The sequence below is a fragment of the Bicyclus anynana genome, chromosome 17, assembly GCF_947172395.1.
Source record: "Bicyclus anynana chromosome 17, ilBicAnyn1.1, whole genome shotgun sequence".
In the NCBI taxonomy this organism is placed as follows: domain Eukaryota; kingdom Metazoa; phylum Arthropoda; class Insecta; order Lepidoptera; family Nymphalidae; genus Bicyclus; species Bicyclus anynana.
In genome coordinates, this window is record NC_069099.1 from 11,279,068 (window position 1) to 11,289,213 (window position 10,146).

The following is a 10,146-nucleotide window of genomic DNA, read 5'->3' on the forward strand; positions in this document are numbered from 1 at the left end:
TCAATTCAGCCATTACCCTAGCTGACTGAACGACGCCCAATTTAGGTTACGAATATGTCGTGTTGTGTATCCACTTGAGTATAGGAAAATTATTTTCATGGATGTACTTGAAAGTTAGGAAAACGAAAGTAATAACTCCGGCATACAATATACAAAGTGAGTCCTAATCACTTGTGCTGCTTAGTTTCGAAACTTCGTGCATCCTACTTACCTACCTACGGGTTTTTTTTTACCCGATTACTGCGAAGTCAAAAGGAAGGCAGTGATTTTGGCAGTCTATGTATGTATGTTCCACCGTAGTGCCTAAACTACTGAACCTATTTTAATGATTGAGGCGTCAAAAGATTCGTAATAATAGCGCGGGTGACATAGGCTATATACCTACATTTTATAAAAAATATATGACAGAATTTAAAACTAATATTGGTGGTGATATATGGTTGGTGACCTGGTATCAAAAAAAGGACTTGGCGAGCACATAACAAATGTATAACTAGCGGACCCGGTCAAGCTCCGCTTTGCACTTCTTCCTATCCCTTCACTACATTATCCTACCCAACCCCTACCCTACCCCCATCCTAAATTTACATATCACCACGATCACCATCGATAAAATTTCACCACTACCGACCGACACGGTTCTACCATAATCATTTTAGTATCTATGTATTTCTCGACTTATATATCTGAACTATTTTCTTGTTTCGTCCTTTTTTTCGCCCTTTTTAAACCACTTTTTTACGTAGTCGGGTTTTTAAACTTTATTACTTTTATGATAAACACTAAGTTTTCATATCTTTATTTTTGTTGATAACATACTCGTGCTTTGTAAACTCTTTTCTTTTTGGTGGCATAGCATTTAGATGAATTGTATAGTTAAGCATAGCTAGCATTAGCGCTATAAGTTCGGTGGTTTAAACCCACTACTCTGCTCCAATATATCGGGGTTGTCGGACTTAGAGTGATAATCTTTGATTCTCTAATTATCTGAATGACTGGCAGCTTAACATATTCACCGAACTTCCGAAGAATGGTGGTGTTCCAATAATTTTCGAACTCCGGGTTCCTGAGATTTTTTTGAAAGATTGTGGGAAAAAGCTTAATATTTACTTTTGGTCTGGGGTCCGCGAAATTTTATTTCCATTCAATACTAACATTTGATACCTGTAAAATGGATTTCTGATTACTTAATTTATATATTCACTTACTATGCGCCATATCTACGGCTCCACCGAACGGGAATTAGTGCATTTCCGGTTCTACGGAACGGAATTATATGCGACATGGCTTTTTGACGGCCTCTGTGGCGCAGTGGTATGTGTGGCGGATTTACAAGACGGAGGTCCTGGGTTCGATCCCCAGCTAGGCCGATTGAGTTTTTATTAATTGTTTTAGTTCTGGCTGGTTGGCTAGTTTACCACCCTACCGGCAAAGACGTACGTATATTTCCCGTTCCCGTGGGAATACGGGGATAAATTATAGCCCATTTTAATTGGTGAAGAAGGAGTACCTAATGATGAATTAATTTTTAAAATCGGTCGTGTAGGTTTTGTATTAAATCTTAAGAAACAAACAACTAAGCAAATTATTAAATCCTACCTTTAACAGAGATAAGATTATAGAAAAGACACTTCAATTTTAATCGTTCTTGTTTACAGTTGTTTTAGCGTTTGTTATTGCCGTTGTAGTTAGCGAATTCGAATGCAGCATTTTGATATGGTAAAAGCAAAGCTTCAGTTGTACCAAAGTGGGAACCGTTCGCCGGCCGCCAGCCGCCATACAACACCCACTCACCTTGGCGTTTGGTGTTACGTGCTACGCTAAAATACACTACGCTATCAAAACACCAGTGCGTCCACATCGCCGTCGCGAGTCGCACGCCCGTCCCGCTAACGGGCGTTAATATAAAATAATTACGCGAATACAACAACAGATTGTTCCAATCACCCAAAGTGCCTCGAGTGACTCCATTATAATCCTTTGCAAAAAACCCCACTCCAATTATTACGTCGTTAATAGTGAACGGTGACAACTTTCCTTGGATTTTCTAAGATATTTCTAGATATACTATCATTATGTGAGTGCTCATTTATTTTAGTTTAGCCTCAATTTTTTATTGTTTGTTTGAAGAGAATTGGAGGCAAACACGGTTTAAATTGTTAATTTGTTGTTGCATTTTTATCTCGTCGTGTCCCAAATTGCGTTTGACAACGTAAGTAAACAGTATTGTTGGATTGTTTCTTTTTATAACCTTTTTAATTTTCATTTAAAAAAACATTACAGAGTTGTACAAAAACTCAAAACTAAACTATCATCAATATTTTTGTTGTGTTCAAAAATATTTATAACTTGTTCCTTGTTAATAAGAATATCAGAAATCCTACCCTTTTACGAGCGCTTCTGTAGTGGTTAGCCTTGACCGGTAACAAAAGTTTTTATCCTGTTATATATAGCTAAAGTAGAGTCTAGATTAATAGACAACAAATATGGTTGGTATAACAAGACTTGTTGTTGTTGTATCGTAATTTCTTGTTTTTTTTTCAATCACACACAATTTACAAATTATACACAACTAACACTCTTACCGAGAATACTATTGGTAACGTACTATTAGAACAAAACTATCGTTATCGATATTCTATAATATCTGTTTCACAACACTTACCGTTTTATTTTTTACCAAACAATTTATGGGCGGTAAATCCCAAAATTTATCGTACTCGACTAAAATACTAAAGTAGTCCGAACTAGGCTTAAAAACATCACAATACCTTTTGTATTTCTTAGTTTTTCAAAAATATTTCCATTGTAAAGACAGATAAGTTTCCTATAACCCATTTATAATCTATTAGTAAGTTAACATTGTTATTTTATCTAATACTAGTGAACACCTCGCGGTTTCACCTGCGTAATTTCCGTTCCTGTAGAAATACGGTTATAAAAAATAGCATAATATGACACTAACCAAATAACATGGCTAATATTGGTAAAAGAATTTTCAAAATCGGTTTAGTAGATCCAAAGATTACCCCTTACAACACCACAAACTTTACCCCTTTACAATATTAGTGTACATTAGTATAGATGTATTTTAGGATATATTTTAATAATGGTTACCTAGGAGTAGGTACCTACTACTTTACTAACGCATTTTTATGTACAGTGGGTTTTATTCTAGATGACAGTAAAAATGTACTTGCACGTTCAAATATTGCTGAATAAGGTTGTCGTAAAATGAAAACCTTCTAAAAGTCAAAGTAAATCTGTTATTGTTCTTTGTTATCTACTGTTTATACATATGTATTGTTGAAGACAACTCTAGTACACTTCTAAAAGAGCGTTACATCTCTAGGAAGTGTTGGATTCGATTTCAATACTAGATTCGGTCGTGGCTAGTATCACGTTTAATGTACAGCCAGGTGATTTTGATTTAACGTACAAAACTATTCGTTTCATGTAGGATGGTGCAGGTGACAGATCGTTTCACTCTTGAAAGTTTGCCGTGATTCACGATAATTGTACGTATTATGAACGTCATACAGGTGACTGTCACGTACCCACGCTATCTGAAAACACTATAAAGTCGGAGGATTAATTTGAGTCAGTAAAATGACAAGTGAAATTATCACTGAAATGTCATTTTACTAGTAAATCCGACTATAGCCAAAGTATGGACACAGAAAACATATGTACAAGAGAAAGGTCAATCAAACCTATATGGATTGATTCACCCTTCTTTATTGTACGTTAAGAGCTATCGTCATTGTCACTTAGGTATCATCAGATGAGATTTCAATCAACCGCTTATCTATACAAATATTATAAACAGGCTAAGAATATCTACTAATTGCGTGTGAGGTTGTAGGGGGTAATCTCTGGATCTATTGAAGGAATCTTGAAAATGATTTTTCCAATAGAAAGCCATGTTATACACAAATAAAACGGGTAAAACTACAGGGCGTCTGCTAGTCGTTGAGTAAAGAAAATCTACTTCTTACTGTGAGAACTGATAATTAAATAGAATAGTTTACTTTTTTCAACACACTGTAACTGCAAGTCGGTTGACCAATATTGACTCGAGTCGGAAAAAATGACCGAGCATGAGTCAGTATTTGCCTGTTAACTCACACATCACATTAAGTGACCTGCACAGACCTAGTATTATCCCTCTATTCCTGGTATTTTAATTTGATTGTAGAACGATGTTATCACAAGTTTATGTACTTAACCTCATTTAGTACCTGACGTGTTTTTAATAAAAGCTTTATCAATTACGACTAAATATCTACACAGTGTTTTCTCTATTAACAATAACAGCCTATTTAAACGGGGTTATGGAGCTTTACACCCACCACACTAATCCAATGCGGGTTGGCGGCTTTAGGGTGATAATGTTTGATTTTTTAACGAATACTATCAGATATAATGATAATGCTTAGGTCTAAAACATAAATAAATGAGAGACTTTAAATGCTTAGGTCCAACTTATGATGCTCTCCAAGGACAACAAAGGAAATGTCCGAAAACGATACAGAAATTAAAAATATACTAAAAATCTCGTATATTTTATTAGATTACTTTATTAGAATCTTAAGAGAAAGAATATTCGCCAACAAGGAAAATTAAGCTGATTTCATTATTTTCACACACCGATCCAGCTTTGCAAATGCATCTCGTAGTGATGTAAATATTCTTAATATTAGATAGATTTCACTGATTGTTATTGATTGTCAGTTGTCTTTGCAAACTCAACTGTCTCTCAGTCTGTCTGTTAGACATAAATAATGCATTGTTTTTTTTGTTAATAATAATATTATTTAGCCAATTAAACAGTAATTGTTATCAATTGTAAATTATAATACTGTATGACTTTTTCAAAAGAGCAACTGTTGAGTTTCTTGCCGGTATCTTCTCAGCAGAACCTGCCTTCCGAACCGGTGGTAGAATCTTTACAAATAGTCAACTGACGTGTCAAAAGTGCTTGTAAACTGAGCCTACTTGAAATAAATGATTTTTGATTTTGATTTTTGATTTTGCCTATAGCGTTTCTCGATAAATGGGTTATATAACACTAAAAGAATTTTTCAAATCGGACCAGCAGTTCCTGAGATTAGCACGTTCAAGCAAACAAACAAACAAACTTTTCAGCTTTATAATATTAGTGTAGATTGTCGGTGAAGTGTAGAGTGATCATAAATGTAGTTCCAATATCAGCATCAGATATTTGCGCTGACTTGGTTAAGTTAAAGCTTGACAGCGGACTCACCTGGTGGTACTGAATAACGAACTAATCCAAGTAGGTATCGCATGTATTAAAAGTACGGTCTATATATTATTGTTTCTACGTGACACCATACGACATAGAAGTAGAATGGAAACTGAGAATCGATCCCAGGAACTTTTTGAAATTAAATTATCAACTGCGCCAGTTCCAAACGTGTAAAGACGGTACTTAAAATAAGAAAGGTTCGGCCTCGGTACTTGAATTCTTTAAGACAGCGCCAGATCTTCATGAAATGAAAGGTGCTCGCCCGGCTCCACTCTGCACAGTAATTTTCTTTTACTTATATCATTCGGATGTCATATTTTAACATCCATTATCTTTGTGAAAGTTTAATTTAATGTATACTAATGAACGCCCGCGACTTCGTCCACGTGATACCGGACTCCTATCCTGCATCTACCCTACCACACTCCTACTCAACCCTCCTCCTACCTACCCTACCCTAAATATCCTATGTCCGTCTCCAAGCGACCTCTCCACCAATATTCAGCCAAATCGGTCTAGCCGTTCATGAGTTATAAATAGTGAAACTAACACGACTTTCTTTTATATGTAGATTTTCTATTCCTGTTTGAAGGTTTATTTTCTTTCAAACATCCTTATCATCCTGTATAAAATATGGATACGATCAAAAATTAACCCTAATCCCTACAGAAATGTTATTCCCGGATCTGGCTGCGGTTGTCAGTTTGTTATTCACCATTATCACTAGGTGCCTTCTTCAAATTTGAGTTTGGCGGTGGCGGTCATGCGTAGAAAACTCTTCTAGCCATTTGTAATTTTTTTATAATTTATGACATCATCATTACGCTACTTTCTCCGCTGTCTTCCTGGAGCACGTTTTCCGGGTATTTTACCTTTTAGGTTCGACCTAGGATCCCCTTTGCAGCTGTCCGAAAAATGCAGTTTTCCTCCTCATGATGCTGCGGACACAATTGGCTCTTTTTACCCGGCTGAAAGAATATTAGAACTTGAGAATTTGAGACGAAGTGTTTCCAGGAAATATGAAACTTTTCCTCAACCCTTAAATAAATAAATAAAAATAGTTTATTTCGTTAACATCAATCAGTAACAAATAATTAAAGGCTAGAGTCTTCTTTTAAGAGTTGTACACTCCTGTGACGGAAGGCTCCCTTACATTTTATATAACGATACTCTTTTAGACAAGAACTTGTTGTTTGATGTTGATGATGATCTTTGTCATTGAGATTGAGAAACTTGATGATATTAACCTCGACTTAATAAATGAGTCTCTACTTAATAACCTCTACTCAACAAATTTTAAACCTATTACCATCATAATTTCATTTCGTTTGTAAATGTTTACAAAACTAAGGATAAATCATTGATAAAATATAGTTGTCGTATTTTTAATCTCTTATTTATTTATTACTTCTTTTTTTAAAATTTTTAACAATATAAGTATAAAATACAAAACATTATTAAAAATTTATAAAAAAAATTCACCCTCTCGCTGCGGGACATTTGAGTGCCCAAGCAACCGGTGGTCCGGGCTCCAGAGTGAGGAACCTTCTCACAATACGCGCCGTCTCAAGAATCACTGCCTTTTGTATCCGACTCTTGATCCAACAGTTAAGCGAAAGCTTCTTAAGGTGTTGGTCGAAGCTTTTCGCTATAAGACCATTGACTGAAACAACTATCGGAACAATAATAGTTGACTCAACATTCCACATGGCGGTAATCTCGTGAGCAAGGTCCAAGTATTTTGATACTTTTTCCTTTTCGGCTTTAACCAGATAATCGTCATGTGGAACTGTAATATCAACAACTATTGCACGACGCACTGACCGATCGGTAGTCGTATTGTTAATATTGTTGGCATGTTACGTTTCAAAATCAGATTTAAGATTTAAGATAATTATTTATGTTTGGAAAAAAAGTGTAAGTGCCTATCTTATCCAAACGAAGTAGAAACAGGTTTTGTACATATACATTTTAGGCACTTCTTCATTTTTTTTTTTATTCTTTACAAGTTAGCCCTTGACTACAATCTCACCTGATGGTAAGTGATGATGCAGTCTAAGATGGAAGCGGGCTAACTTATTAGGACGAGGATGAAAATCCACACCCCTTTCGGTTTCTACACGGCATCGTACCGGAACGCTAAATCGCTTGGCGGTACGTTTTAGCCGGTAGGGTGGTAACTAGCCACGGCCGAAGCCTCCCACCAGCCAGACCTGGACAAATTAAGAAAATTTCAATCTGCCCAGCCGGGGATCGAACCCAGGACCTCCGTCTTGTATATCCACCGCGCATACTACTGCGCCATGGAGGCCGTCGATTTCGTATATTTGGGTTCTACAGCAATTTTAAAACGTCGTAGGATACGTAGAAAATTATATCTCCGAACAAAAAGTTAAAAAAATACATGTTAGTATCTTAGCAATAACATAAAATTAGGCCATGTTCATCGTATCTCTATTGCAAAACTTATTAATCTACTTTACAAAAATCTCTTTTTGATGTGGTTAATATTAGCACTATTACGACAGGAAATGGATTTGGAATTTGAGCGTAATCTTTAATTCTTTAATATATAACCTGTTATTGTTTTATTTTAGAACTGTAACTAGTGGGGCATACTTCAAAGTTGTGTCTTTTGCTCTTTAGTCGTGTTTTATAATCAATTCTTATTGTTTTAATTATCCGAGAAGCCTTCTTAATAGAAGCTAATAGCGACGTGACTGTATGACCTTGTAGATTTACTTTTAAGCTTACAATTCGCAAAATTTGCCACAGATCTGCAAAAATGTCTGACGTGATGTAGTCAAGGATTAATTATTGCGTCGGACAACGTTGCATGACGTAATGTAAAGACAAGCACACGCGAATAAGGAGCGAATATTTTTGTCTTTTTTTACTCAGAACAAGAACTAAAAAAGAAACTCTTATAATTAAATAAAGATGAATAATTTTCACGGTTCGGTAACCTGGTATTCTGCTAGATCTTACATTGAAATTATGAGTAGGTACAGGTAATGGTTGGTGACCAAACAGCCTGTTCATTATATTTGTGAACTTTTAAGTAGATAATTACTAGCGGCTGCCTGCGACTTCGTCCGCGAACAATACAGTTTTTACAAATCAATACAGATTTTTGTAAAATTATTTTGGACCTATATGCTAATCCAAAGTAAAATCTACTTCCATTACAAATTTCAGACAAATCGCTTCAGTAGTTGCGGCGTTATAGAGTAACAAACATCCATACAATGTAAAAACATGTATTTTATTGTATTATAATTTACAAATAATCTAATTTATCTTTTTATAAAACTAAAAGCAAGAAATTTAAATAAACAGATATCTGACATGTAAAAACACATTTTAAAAGGAACTTTTCCAAGCAAGCGAGATATGAGTTATATAAATTGATTTAAAATTTACATTAAATATATCTAAATTATAATCGGCTGGTATATTTCATACCATATGGTATACCAATACATATCATTAATTAAATTTCGCGTATATCTGGTGCTACTGAGGTAAAATCCTTGACAGTTTGCTAGTGTTATATAACTATGTTCATTTGTATGTAATGGCCTAGTTATGGCGTTCAATGGAAGTATTTGCTTGCGTGTTTTACTTACTAGCATTCAGATTCTGTAATAATGGCTCCATACAATGGACACAATCGACAAGGACTCGATGCTAACAAGGTCAAGTAGATACTTGTTATACCTATACGTGTTATGGGTAAATACCAGCGAAGAGTCCATACAGGCCGATTCCCGCCAGGTTACCTTTTAAAAATCCGTACATACATATTCATTATTTTTATAAAACTATACATATATGTAAGGATCTATGAGAATCCGGAGTTTGCATTAAGCGGCTTGCCTTCGTCAAAATTCCATCCTTCGCCACTAGTAAATAGGTCTAGCCATCGCCCCGCGGTTTCACCCGCATAGAACCCGTTCCCGTGAAAATACGGCGATAAAATATAGCCAACGACACTCGCAAATAAAAGCCTCTATAACTCGCCTTCTAGTGGTAACAGAATGATCAAAATCGGTTCAGAAGACCCAGAGATTATCCCCTCGTTAACAACGTTACCTCATCTTAATATACATATAAATGCGAAAGGTCATCACGAAGTATCGAAAACCGCTTGATATACAAAGATGAAATTTGGTGGGGAGGTAGTTTATGGTATTCACTAAGAACGGATTTTGCGATAGGGCCGGATTACGGTCTGAGGGCGAACGAAGTCGCAGGCGTCCGCTAGTATGAGTATAGATGAAATGATTTTAGGAAACTGTCGAAACAAAGCGTTTTCAATAAGTTATTAAGCTGTAACCCGCGGTTCCACCCACGAAGATACCGTTCCCATGGGAAAATCCTGTAACCTGTCTTTGCGGAATTTGATCATGTTCCTCACTAAATTCTTTGCAGTATCGTAACTGAATACTGAATCATTTTACGTGTTTTGCGTCAGCGTTGTAGATATCTAGCCGGCCAAAGCAAACACCAGACCTGGGTCATTAAAAAAAAAAGAAAATTGACTGGACGAAGTTTGTATCAAACTAATACAAGAAATATTCCAGGATTGTTTGACTTTAACGTAAAATTTTGAAAAACAAGACTTGCCTTAAGTGTGTAACCGCTGTCAAAATATGTTTTTTTTTAACTTAATTTATGTCAAACTGTAAAAAAAATTTGAAAATAAACTCCTACACTACACATATAGTAGAAATAGTACCTATATATACATAATCACAATCACAGACAGAAAAATGTCTATTGTCTATGTTAGTAAATGTAAAATAGTAATAGTTACGATCATAAATATTATCATAAACAATCGCAGTAACTGATCACGTAGACACATTTTTTTA